Source organism: Serinus canaria, chromosome 3, assembly GCF_022539315.1.
Source record: "Serinus canaria isolate serCan28SL12 chromosome 3, serCan2020, whole genome shotgun sequence".
NCBI lineage: Eukaryota > Metazoa > Chordata > Aves > Passeriformes > Fringillidae > Serinus > Serinus canaria.
This window is the reverse complement of record NC_066316.1, coordinates 106430184-106444250: the sequence shown is the minus strand read 5'-3', so window position 1 is coordinate 106444250 and position 14067 is coordinate 106430184. Positions and strand designations below refer to the sequence as shown.

At 40.6% G+C, this 14067-nt stretch overlaps 1 protein-coding gene and 1 non-coding gene across 5 annotated transcripts in view; both read right to left on the bottom strand.

The window, feature by feature from the left end:
* Positions 1-14067, bottom strand: part of EVA1A (eva-1 homolog A, regulator of programmed cell death) — a 203248-nt gene that overhangs the window by 67778 nt on the left and 121403 nt on the right. The window lies entirely within an intron of this gene.
* Positions 13457-13528, bottom strand: TRNAC-GCA (transfer RNA cysteine (anticodon GCA)). Its single transcript has one exon. It is a non-coding gene; the product is annotated as a tRNA-Cys (tRNA).

Sequence of the window (14067 nt, the reverse complement as noted above, 5' to 3'; positions counted from 1 at the left end):
CGCTCCGAAATGCAGCAGTGCCGGCAGCTCCCAGGACAGGGGGGACTGGCCGGGTTCCTGTGCCCAGGCCGGAGAGGAGCACACGGCCCGGGGACAGGACAAGGGGCAGCCCAGGCACCCGCGAGATGTGCCAGTGGCAGAAAATCACACTGAGTGTGTAGTCAAACCTTTGCTTGGATGGATGCAAGAAACTGCCTTTATTGAACAAAGCTGGATGGATATTTCAGAATCATATAATCATAAAATCATTAAGATTTTATGAGCATATACCTCAAGGTATTTCATACCTTGGTCTTTGAATTCTGAAGTCAGAAGGCTGAAAAAAATAGTATTAGTAGAAAAAAAAAAAATCACGGAATAATCACTCCAACGCAGTGATTATTAATCAAGGTAAAGTAAAACTTTGCAATGGAAGAATGTCACCATGGAATGGAATGTTGTAATGAAGATGTCACCAAGTCCAACAACATGCTCACCACTAAACCATATCCCCAAATATCACACCTACACATTTTTTGGAACACTTCCAAAGATGGTGACTCCACCGTCCCTGAGCAACCTGTTTTAGTGCCTGACCAGCCTTCCAGTGAAGAAATTTTTCCTGATATCCAATCCAATGGATTTTCGAATAGCATCATTCTTAATCTATTCGGATTATTTTCCTTATATCCACTCTAACCTTCCAGCAAGGCAAACCCTCTGAGCACCTCTCTACATGCTGGATGCAAGGGCACAGAAGCTATTGAACTTGGTTGCAGTTTTTAAAGTATCCTTTAAGCCTAAAATGTGTCCTTCCCAGGCAGCCCAGACCTAGCCTGACTCTGGGCTCTCTGCAAATGCCACCTGCCCTTGCAGCAGGCAGTGCCATAAACTCTTTGATAGGAGCCCATGGGACTTTCTAAGGGGTCCTCATCTTCCTGATTTGGTTCCCACACCACTGCGGAAAAGTGGATGAGCTGCCCGCACAATCAGGTCACTGAAGCTTGAACAGAAGGTCAAATGTTGTTTGGAAGAAGCTGTATCACTCCTCATCCTACGGAAAGATGTCCTACCAGATATAGCAAACCACAAGGACAGTTGGAACCCAGGTCTAAGCTCAGATTTAACTCTTTCCTGGAAAGCAAATATAAACATAGCCATTCTGCCTACAAATATGAAAGTAGTGAGAGACTTTTTCCTAGAAATTGACCTTTCTTAGGCTAAGGATGGCCTCCCTGAGACATCTCCATTTACCAATCAGTTTTATAGAAATATAATATTGCCACTAAAACAATAATTTATAAATATTCCTGTTTAATAGGTGAGGTCACTCATTTGATCATTTCTATCACCTGGACTGATCACCTGCATAGCTGAAGCCACAGAATGGTGACCCTAAACAACACCTGAATCATTACAAATTATGGCACATATGCAAGGACACCTCCCCCCAAAATCAGAGGCTTTCAGGGAAGGACAATCCACCCCAGATAAGATATTTCAGTGGCTATGAGCCTGTCAAGAAGAAGGGCTGCCTTTCTGATCTGCATTTGTCTGGCCTCACTCTCCACTTCAACCTTGGCCATCATTCATCAGTCTCTCCAGGAAGCTGCAGATCAGGCATGGACAGAGAAGGCTGCAGCCCACCAAGGTACAGCCCATCCTCAGTTTACCCCCAGAACAGCAGGAATATTTCAAACCTAGGCATACCTGGGGACCCTCCAATATTTTGGTTGAAAGCAGCCAGGCCATGCAGCTCTGAGTGGAAACTGGAGCCTGCTGCTCCCTCTCATGCAAGCTCAGCTTTACAAAACCACAGACAAGTCATCTCATAACCTTGTCCTGAATAAATAAAAATAGCTGAGCTTTTTTAGTCACTCATGGTAAGGCAGATTTATGGACAAACCACAAACCATGCCTGTCACTCTTTCAAGATCCATTTCCATTACATTAAAATTCTTTTTCAAATGTGCCTACCAGACCTGGATGTGGTATTACCTCACCTATAGTGTAAATTTCTAACAGACTTACATTCCTATCCAGTTGCTCCATCAGATGCATCCCTCTCTTTGCTGTGCCTTTGTGAATGCAGTAGCGACCTAACAAGCTGAATTGGGGATTTATTGTTCTAGTATCATTTTACTCCAAACTTCAACCTTAAACACAAAACACTTTCAGATTTGGCATTTATACAGTGTTCAACATACGCTTTGATCCAAACAAGGGCTTTGACCTGCCTAACCTTTGGTATATTTCTTTCACTCCTATGAATGACTTGAGCACAATTGTACGGTATCGGTTGTCACTTCCCTAATGAGAGGTTATTTTCAATTAATCAAAGAAATATAAACAGAGCTTTGTATCAAGTTTAAATAAGCTCAGAATAGTTGTGCCCTTAAAACAGATGTCGAAAGCTGTGTCTCCTTTCAGATCAGAGCTAGTGCACTGTCAAGAAGAAATCTTGCAGATCTGTTTGCTCAGCCAGCTCAAAAAACCAAGTATCAACTCCAAATTCTGACACAGTCCAATGTGGCCCATTGAAGTCAGTGAATTGGGCAGCCCACGATGCAGATTAGGGTAACCAGGCCAAAATCAGATTTGTGAGGTCTTTACAGATTAGAGAGAACAGCAGAAGGGAATTAGATAGCACCACATTATTTCAATGTAAGGCTAGCCCTGCATCAAACCCAGCACACCATAGCTGCTTCCCCATGGTTCTGATTGTGAAGAGGTCAAATAATAAAATGAGAAGAGGAAGAGATTAACTAAACAGTGTCAGGGCTGGTCTTTGGTCACAAGGCCAGCAGGCATACTTCATGAACAGTGGGGGCTAAATACCCTTAACCTCTAAAAAAGAATGGCCCCATGCAGGCTTCCTGTTGGGAACTACCTCTGGGTCATGCTACTGGTCAGACTATGCCAGAGACTTGGCACCCCACCCTGGAATAAACAGGGACCATGATAACATTTAACACTAGAACCGTTTTCCAGTGGCAGAGCCCTGGTGTTGTTTAATTAACTTAACCAGTAAACTAAATATAGCTAATTTCAGAATGATAAGATACCCAAAAGACCCACAAGACCTTTCTTCATCCTGAAGCCTTGGGTAAATACAAGGCTTGCCTTGTGAGTCTCAGACATTTTAACACAGCTTTAAAATCCTTATTTCTTGTATTTAAGACACTGGTTTTTGTTTGTAAGCTCTCCAAGGCAAGGAGCACATCTATTCCTAGAGCTTGGTCCTTGCTTGTCATTCAAAAAAACAGTATTTTAATCCATGAGGTAGGATGTATCTGCACTCTGATTAGCCAGCTCAAGGGTAGATCTGAGCTAAATATCTGTACTGACCATCTCTAATTAATAGAGACTGGGCCTTGTGTAGGATAATTTTAGACAAAACTGTGTTTTATTTAAACACAGTTTAACACAGGTGAGATGAATCACTTCTGGAGCTGACCCTCCTGCACCAGGGATTACTAGCCTAGGTAATTATTGCAATCTCTCCACCAAATTTTCTGTGTCTACCAAGGGGGTCAAAAATAGGATATGTGTTTACCTGTCAGAGCAAAACACAGATTCTTTCATATCTATAAAATAAATATTATAATAGTGTTGTCACAACTTTTGATGTCAGAAACAAGTCATCTTGTGTAGCCTCTAAATGAGGTAAACTCTGATTAGGCACGGTTTTCATGCAGTTACCCCTGGAGCCCAAGATGCTGGGTGGCACTTAAATACATCTTCTCAAAAGGATCCACTCTGGGTTACAGGTATTTTATTAACTGACTGTCCTGAGAGTAATAAATGACTTTTCAAAGGGAATTAATCTGAAAGAGCTTCCTGTACTTGTTTTTATGGTACATATACATATATATCATTAAATATCTCTGCACTAGGTGCCATTTTCTCTTGCTAAAAATACTCACTATAATCAGTCAGCTTTTCTGAAAGTGTGTTCTGATAATCTGAGCTCATTCACAAATAGCACCTGCAGCAACACGCAGTAGAGTTAGGGGAACACATTTGAGAGTATTCACATGGCAACTTGTTTCCTTGAAAATGAACATCACATTTCCATTTCTACCTAGAAATAAGAGTGGAGAAGGGAAATGGCTTGTTGCAAATGGACAGGTTTTGCCTGGTTATTTGTGAGGATATGCAGCATGCAACTACTGAGATTCTAGGGTGAAACTTATGCATTTGGCTGCTATATAAAGGGAATTCAAAAGGGTTTTCTTTTACTTGTTTGTCTTTCTTTTATTTCCTTTTTATTTTTTCAGTCCAAATGCCATCATGGTCTCTGGTGGAAACCTGTGGCTGAAGGACCTGCACAACCCTGAATAAGGATAGAGGAGGGGAACCAATCTTTTTTTATCCTTTTGGCAGATCTATAACTAAAACCACAACATGAACCATGTGCCAAAATACTGAGCTTATTAACTATACTCTCACCTGGGGAAACTATTTCTGTTTGAAAGAGTACCTTAAACTGCTTACAGCAGCAGGATTAAGGTGTGGTGAATTCAAACAGAAGGAATAGTCTTATATAACTTTTTTTTTCCTTCAGTACCTTTCATTTCACTCTGGATTTTCTGAATCCCACAAGAAAAATATAATGCATCAGAGATGCATTCTTTTCTGGCTTTTGCAGTTTTCATATGTTAACATTAGATTATCTGCCATTTTATTAAAAACATTTTGAATAATTTCCATGCATATCTGCTCCTCCCCATGCTATTTTTGGCACTTATGAAGCCATCTACATAAACATCAGGGCAAAATGACCTTTAAAAACTAATGAAGATCTGTAACACTTATGTAACATAACATCCTATGTATTTTACAAAAGAAGAAAAGCTGGTTTCTTCTTCTCCCCTTTCCCTGTTCCTTCTACCCCCAAACAGATAGGAACTGTTTCTCTCAAGTTTGTCTCTCTCCAGAAAAATCTGACCTACAAATGGCTTCCTCATAACTCAGCAGACTAGTTTAGTCCTCATATGGATTTATCATTAACCACATAAGCACATGTTGTCCATTTTGCCAACCTAATGAATGTGCTATAAATAAAACTCTAAAAGCAGGTTTCACCATTCTTATCCAAGCTGTTGCTGCAAGTCCTTGTAACTCCCAAGCCCACTTGCATTAGAAACATTAATCACATTATTATAATTCAAAGCATCAGCTCTACAGCTGAAACTCCCTAGCACTTGACTTTGGCTAGACCTCTAACCTCCACTTATCACTTTCAGGCGTACTCCACATTTTCTTCTCCAATCTGTCACTGATGTAGGAAAGACGTGGGAAGTTGCTTTCAGAAGGTATTTTTAACCTAGGAGTGTCTCATTAAAAAGAGAGCTTAGTATAGAAACTCTGAAAGAAAACCTTTCCAGCTTCACTAAGCACAGCAACCTGAAAGTACCAGAGGGGTATTTCACCACAACTCATGTCATTTTAAACCAAAGCAACATAAAGAAAAAGAAAGTTCTCTTGGAAAACACACTGTGGAGTGTAATTCCTATCTACCCCACAAATATTTTATATGATCATAAGATTATCTGTAGAGCTTTGTATTTTCCATCTAGAAGGAAGGAAGCTGAATCAAGCCATCTATTATTCTGACTTGCCTGCTCATTCATTAAGAGTGTATTTGTACACTCAGTTTGGGTTGTTTCTACTTATTGGGTTGTTTCTACTATTTCAGCTGACAGCATGGAGATCATATTCCATCTTGACCAAAGGTTTTGAAAGGCAAGAGAAACAAAAGATTAATCTTAGGATATTATTTTTAAGCCTCATGTGCTTTAGTCTGGAAATAGAAAGACAAAGATAAAACTCCCAGAAGGACAGCCACAGCTAATGAGAGCCTGAGAGGAAATGATCACACATTCTTAGTTCTTCTGATGGATGTCCTTCTAGCCTTATTAATCAGAACTTCATGATGCCGATAAATCACCAAAGTATGATAACAGATGAAGGTGAGTTTGAATGTAAAATGATCCATGGTGAAGGATTACAAGAAAGGAGGAAAAGGAGGGGGAGCCAAATGCAGTTTTATAAACTGCATCCTCAGCTTGTAAGGACTTGTAGATAATAAATATCATTCCTTTTCCACATTATCTAGGAGATTAAGAATGTTTCTTGATGTATAACTGCTGGGAAGCCTCTGTAGCACCTTCTCCAGTTACCAGGAGGTTTATATTACATCAATTGCTTTAATTTTCCATCAATTATGATTTCATTTACAAAGAGAAACTTTAAAGTACCTTTCTTCCTTTAACCTCTTTTTGAGGAAGTCGGCTCCAGAGGCTGGAAAGGAGAATGCATGCAGAACATCAAGGGTTTTGATTTTGCAAGGTTTGTCAGATCCTGCTTTGAGATTCCGGCAAGTTTTCTGGTATGACCTTATCCTGCTTGAATAATCCTATGTCACAGAGGTGTCAGCAAGGTCTCCATGCCTCCAATCACTCTAGATGCAGAGTTGTTGCTTTCTATATTCAGCAAAAACCACAAAAATCAATCCACATGTGTCACAGTTTGTGGTTTTCAAGGAAAGTATTTCCCAGAGCACTTAAGAAATAAATAAATGCATTTGAGATGCTATTACTGATGAATCAGTTCCACTCCCTGTTTCCTACCAGTGCTTTTTATGCTGTAGAATACAGTCCTGGCCATCTGAAGCAAACCAAAGTGATGATTTGCAGTGATGTCCTGCAAATTTAAAATAAAAGGTTATTAAAATGAGGTATCTTGCCAATAAGGCAAAATTTGCCTTAAGCCATGAGAGCCAGAGGTATAACAGACACCTAAGAAAGAAAGGACAGAAGTGCACTAAATGCCTTTGAGGATGCTCCCAAATGAAAAACAAATTTGGATGCTGCCCTGTAGCTTTTATCTGGTTTGTGTCACAACACAGAGAGGTCTCCAAGCTGATGCCCTACCAAGCTTTGCTAAGTCATGCTGCAGGACAGCACTTGGTAGGGAGATGCACCAGCTTGGTGCAGATACAGTGAAATTATGGCAGACACATTGTCTGCTGAACTGATGGATCCCATCCAGAGGCACATCAGCTTGGAGGTTCCATGGGTGTCAGTCTTACTCCGTGTGGAGCCAGCCCAAACATGCCCATACCATACTGTATTCTTTATTCTCTAGGAATATAAATATGGATGTAGGGAATATAAACAGGGTTACAGTCGAGTTTCATGGCACTTCTCAGAGCTTCCTTGGCTGGGATGACAGCTGAGGTGTCTCTGACAACATCTGCCCAAACACTCCCAATTCCAGGTTGCAGCAGCTCACAGGGAGACCAAAAAACTGGGCAGTCAGAGGGAGAGTCTTTGAAGTGATTAGATGTCCCTGAAGAAAATAAGGCAAATTTGTCCCTGTAATGCCTGCTTTGTACTCCCTGGAACAGTGAGGACAGCATTTCTGTTATCTCTGTTCTTGCCAACATTTCTGCATGTTACTGTTTAATGGGAAGTACTGAAAACACACATGAATGGACACTAAATTACAGAATCACCCTTCAGGCTTTCTAAGCCATCATGAGCATGAACAGGAGACAAGTACATGTGAACATAAATTCTAAGCTGAGATGTGTCATTTTACCCATATAGAAAGTGGAGTGGAGAAGAGAGAAAATTAAGAACAAAAGACAATGAGGAAAGAAATGAGGTGTGGGGGAAACCCTTTATATAAGCTTTAGCATCTGAGAAAAGCCAAGCAGAATACCTGGTGCCCAGTTGTGCAGTCTGAGGTCTGCTGTGTATGGATGCATAAGTCTGTGGCATGGAAATGAGTCAGAATTGCTGTCCCAGGGAACACACTCCACTGGTGCAGTCTAAACTCCTCTCAGGGGGGTATGTTGGACTTACAGATTTGATTCTTGCCACATGATTCTTGCCAGATGTCTGGTCATAGACAGCGGATCACCAGCAGGTTATTTTAAAATAGACTTCAGCTGAGACACATCACTTCCACCACAAGAGCACTTAATTCTTAAAATTCAAAGAATTGAGTGCTTGAAATCAGCAAAGGACTATCCTTAAATTACAGTTTAATGCTGCAGAGTCTCTGCTCTTGAAGTATGGAGGCAGCTCAAAGAAATCAAGGGGTATCCAGGCCCTCTTTCCACTGCTCTTGAATGAAGTATGGTATGGATTTCTAGACCGGGATTTAGACCTGGAAGCACATCTAGAGGGTGTCTATTCCCTGCATTTGTTAGATTTGTGCCACATTAAAGAAATTATGGCTTCCACAAACATAAATGATGAAGAAAATTCCTGGCCTGAAACTAAATATTGTTGTATATTATGTCACATTGAAACTGACTCCTGCACAGATCATGACACCAAAGCATGAAATGTCAGCTGCAGAGCCTTGGACTGCTGTAGCAATGCTCCTGTGAAGGCAACTGAAACTCCACCATCCTGAGCTAAGGCACCAAATCTTCCCAACCCACATGGTGACACTTATCAAATAGGAGTCACCTCACTGCAATATTCACCTTATCTGCTGGAGAGGGGGAACTGAGAACAAGAAAATGAGGAGTCTTTGGCAACAGAGAACAAGACATAAGAACAAACACAGCCCTTCTCAGCAAGCTCACCTGTTTCAGGAGTTAGTGATAAAACACTCCTGGCTTCCAGTGCCAGTGATATGCCCAGGAAGAAACCTTCTCCTTCCTGGCATCACATTTGTTAAGTTGAATGGCTAAAAAAACCTTTAAAATTGGATGTGGAGCTACCTCTGGTCACAGGAACAGCCCTGTCTCCAGCAGCAGCACTGCTGCTAGGGAGCATTACATAAACCAGTTCATGTCAGGTCACAATCAGAAGACAGGCAGAGGCAGAAACACTCCAGCAGGCATTATTTTTCCACAGCACAGCCAAAAGCAGGCAAATATTTAAGAACAGTAAAATGCCACTGTGTTTGCAGACACCATTTATTAATAGAAGGATGGATTTTCAGTCCATTTGTGCCACAGATACCAACGTTATCTTTGCTGCACTAAGTTGATGAAAGTGACATAAATTTTCAATGAACAATTATTTAAATCAAGGTGCAAAACTGACTGGGCAACCTGAAAAATTCTCCACGCTCTTGATTCCAAAGATCTGTTCCCAAATCCAAATCCATTCAGTAAATACTTACCCATGAGTGTGTCCCATGTGCTATAGAAGAAAACAGGAGATCAAGGATCCTGTTCTTGAAAATGGAAAAGGTAGGAACAGACAGAGGAGTGATTAAATCCTTCCTTCTCTTGAATTGCATTGCTGATGCTTTCTCATTTTTTTTTGGAGGTTATAGAAAGTGCAGCCTGTGACCCAAGAGGCTCAGCAAGGAAAGTGTTTACTCCCTACAGGGCAGGAACAGGGGTTCCCAAACCAGGATGGATCCTGAGTCCCAAACTGGAATGATCATAGACCTGGATGTGCAAAGGGAAACTTTACTGTGGTCCCAAAAAGGGTTTCAAAATTAGGAAACTTTGGAAATTGCTGATCTTGAGGAATTTAGTTAGATGCCTATAATCATGTCATGTTAAGTTTTAATTGTTTTCAATATCTCAGAGTTGCATTTCTACCCTCAGGAAGGTGATGAATTTGAGCAAGGGGCTTACCTTGTAAGCAAGCTGACAGAAATGGAAAAAAAAAAATTAAAAAAAAAAAAAATTAAAAATTTTAAAAATTTAAAAAAAAACCAAAAGCACCAGGACAAATAAAATAAAACACATCTGACCTCCCTGAAGCCTATAAATTTTGCCCCAATTTTTTATCAGTGTGTATCAAAACTGGCCACTGCAAAGAAACACAGTCATATTCTGTGAGAAATAACATAAACTTCTCCATTTATAATGCAGCTCTTCTTGGATTTTAGCCATTAATCATTGGCCTATCTGCATACCCAGAACTCAGCTTTGCTAATGTTCCAGACTCTGGGCTAAGATTCCTGAATCAAATATTCCCCCTTCCTAATTTATGCCACAGTAAGATTTCAACCTGAAATCCCCAGTGCCTCAGAGAAGGAAGGTTTCTTTCCAACAGGCAGTAGCTGAGCTGACAGGGAATGCTGATGCTAAGCTCCCATCCCCTGCTATTTTTGAGTAATATCTGTCATGTCAGGATGGAAAGATGGATGTATTAATGGGACAGGTATGGGCACAGAGATATTTGATACAAGAAACTCATCTGGCTGAGAGCATCATGGCACAGCAAATCTCTCCTCCACTGTCTATTCCAGCTTCCTGAAGAACTCTGGAATTCTGTGCCCGTATCTTTGTGGTCTGCACTTAGGACATCTCCAAGACATAGTCAAGGACCAGAAGAAGACAATGGTTAGCAACTATGATCTTCTGGATCAATGGGAAAAGAAAAAAGGGTCTTATCAAAATGGTGGAATGAATTCCTGTAGGAACTGCAGACAGCTTCAAATCTCATTCCCTTTCACAAAGGGTACATGGTTCAATTGTTATGTGAAATAGAAGTGCAGCTACTGCTCTTTAAAAAACAATAAAAAATGTTTCTATAAATAAATTACCAACCCAAGAAGGGTCAAGAATCTCCCTCCTTTACTGAAAGCAGAGGAGAACATAATAACAAAGAAGGAGGAAAAGGCAGAGGTACTTGCAAGGAGGTTATAGCAAGCTGGGATGAGTCTCTTCTCCCCTGTAACAAGTGATAGGACAGGAGAAAATGGCTTCAAGTTGCACCAGTGGAGGTTTAGATTGAATATTAGGAAAATTGTCTTTACTGAAAGGGTTGTCAAGCACTGGAAGAGGCTGCCCAGGGCAGCAGTGGAGTCTCCATCCCTGGAGATATTTAGAAGATTTGATGTGGATTTGAGGGACATGTTTAGTGGTGGGCTTGGCAGTGCTGGGTTAATGGTTGGACTTAATGATCTGAAAGGTCTTTTCCAACATTAATGATGCATTGATTCTAAAATATGTAAGAGGATACACATTTAACAAAAGTCAAACTGCCTTAAAATCCTAAGAAAATAATATGCTGCACTTCAAACACTCTTCCCCAGGGGAGAGGTTTTAAAAACAATAGTTGAAAGATGAATGATCATTTTGACTAATGCACTACCAGAAGATGTTCCCATGCTCATCTGATGGGTGCACGAAAATAATGGAAAATAACATAGTTGGGTTCAGACCAGGTCAGGTGATCTTCCTAAAGATTGCTCCTGTCTCTTTTCTCAAGAAGCACATGCCCAAGAGATTCTGTATGCAAACAGCAATTCAGAAGGGAGCATGATACAATAATAAAAAACAACAGACACATTTAGAATAGTATTAAAAATTAAAATCCCTTAGTGAAAGCCAGTAGCTGCTTGTTATGTATGTGTCCAACTTGCTGCAACACAATGCTTCCCTGAAACTTGAGGAAGATTTTAGGAGGCAAATAAGTGGATGGTCCCCATACACCACACACATTAAAAAGGAGTAATTAGACCTGTCATCCTGGGCTTGTCTGCGTCACATCAATCACCAGCAAAATCCCAGAACATCCGTGACAGGGCTCAAAAAATAAATAATCAATATACATTAACATGTAATGGAAAAGGAGTCATTAATTAACCCAGTCTCGTGTTTTGATGAGCCTACAAATGAGCTTGATAAAAGTAATAGTGCTGAGGCAATGGGCTTTTGAAGAGCACCAAATCTGAATTCTTGAGTAATATACTTGGCTGGTTTAAAATAAACATAAAACAGTGTAGATTAATTGGAGACCAGCTGATAGCTTTCCAAATTAAATAATAAATGGCAAATGTTCACTCAGCTAGTGAACTTTCAGGCCCCTATAGATGTTATCTTACCAGCAGCTATTTAGTGTTTTTATTGCTGACACAGAAGAAAAGGTTAGACTATTATTTAGTAAATTTGTGGAATTTTTGGAAGCAGGATGGAATACAGAGGACAATAAAGCAAAACCATCCAGAGAGGAATTCAGTAAACGGCACACAAGCCATGAGTATGAATTTCAATAAAGTCCTGAATGTCAGATTAAACAGTGGAGAACTTGCTCCTTGGGCATGAGAAAGGAGGCCAGAAGCAAAATGGAAAAAGCCTAGAAAGTGATAGAATCTAAGTGGTGTAGACATCTTCAGCAGCATAATACATGTACTAGAGATGTAATACCAAGTAGAAGAAGTGAAGAAATTATATAACAACATAACCTGGCATTGGTGTGACTGCTGCTGGTATTCAGAGCCTATTCTAAAGGCTGCAGGAACAGAGGAACGAAAAATGATTGAGGGAAAAGACACAAGAATGAATAAAGAATTGGGACACCTCATTATGGAGAAAGACATGAGTAGATTTACCTCTTTAATTTTACAAAGAAAAGGCTGAGAGGTTTCTTAATTACAGACCATAAGTATTCAAAGAGAGAACTGGAATTAGCTAAGTTTCTTCAACCTTAAAAGATCTTATAGTAGCCAACAGGTAGAAGTTAAATCTAGACATTCAGAACAGATATAAATCTGGTTTCTTTGACAATTTTGCAAGGGTTGTGGGATACTTACAGTCACTGGGAATCTTCAAACCAACTTCTTTTAATTTTCATGCCAGTTCAAACACAAATTAATTTAGGGAGATCTTATGGCTTCTTGGCCTCAGAAATTTATCAGTTAAGTGACAGGGCTTCAGATTTTTCTGTGGGAGGTTATTTTACAACCTAATAGATGTCATCTATGAGAAAAGTTTCATGGGATTCTGCATTTGTCTTTAATACACTACTAATGGAGTAACTGATTCCCTTGTTTTCTCTTCTCATCAAAGCACAGTTAAAATAATGATCTTTCAGCAGATAATAACACCTTTTCTAATACTTGTAAAGAATAATCAGAGAATGAATCAAGCAATTAATTCTTAGTCCTTAGTCATCCCTCCCACTCAAGACCCAAACCAATGTTCACTTAAGCACGGGAATATGTGAGGAATGTTTCCTTCAGCCAAGCATTGGAGAAGTAGAGGGAAATTTGGCATTTTTGACTCTTAGATTGCAGTATCTGTACCCAAACCAGGAGACTATGCAGAGAAAATGGAGATTCTTGCAGGGGTTGAAATAAATGTGCTCCTGTGGTTAACATTCACTCCTTCTCTCCATCTTTACTTGCTTTTTGGCTGTGGCTTGTCCCTTTGGTTGCTCATGCTTTAATTTCCTTCATAATCTCAATCCTGCTACTCAGTATCTAAACACTGTGTGTACTTCCTTAAAACCACAAAAAATCATAAAATCATAAGAATTATTTGGGTTGGAAGGGACTCTAATGATCCTCTCATTCCAATCCCCTGCCATGGACAGGGATGCCCTTCACTAGACAAGGCTGCTCCAAGCCCCCATCCAGCCTGGCCTTGAACACGTCCAGAGATGGAGCATCCACAGCCTCTCTGGAGCACCTGTTCCAGTTCCTCAACACCCTCACAATAAAGAACGGTTTTTCTAATTTCTGACCTAAAAAGAAGCACCTAAGGGGGCACCTGGAGTTGAACCAGGGACCTCTTGATCTGCAGTCAAATGCTCTACCACTGAGCTATACCCCCTTCCTGAATGATTTCCACTCTGTAAATGAAAGTCATTCAGACATTCCCTGCCCCAGGGAGTTCACACCATGACTATGAGCCAGCCTTGCAGAACTGGTCCAGCACAGACAACCTCAGTGCATTTCTTCCTGAGCCTTGAACAAGACACTCACAGGGATGTAGCACTTCTGGGGTACCTCAGCAATGTCTTATGAATAAAAGTGTGTGGATGTGAGTGAATAAAAACAGAACTTTACAGCTAGTGCTGGACAGTGTCAGCCAATGAATTGCAAAATGATGGGGAAATTGCTCTGCATTCCCTTAAACTCCTTCCCGTGCTCCTTTCCAAATATGGAACAGGGTTACCTGCCCAGCTCCTTTGCCCAGATGTGCACAGCAAGGCCAGCTGCATTGCCCATCCCTTTTCTCAGCCAGCACCATGCCCTTGTCCCCTCAGCAGGGTAGGTGAACACCCACAATCAGAGGTAACAGTGGCCTGGTGACTCCGGGGACTGAATCTCCATCTCAAAGCAACAGTGATAATTCCCAAAGGACAGTCC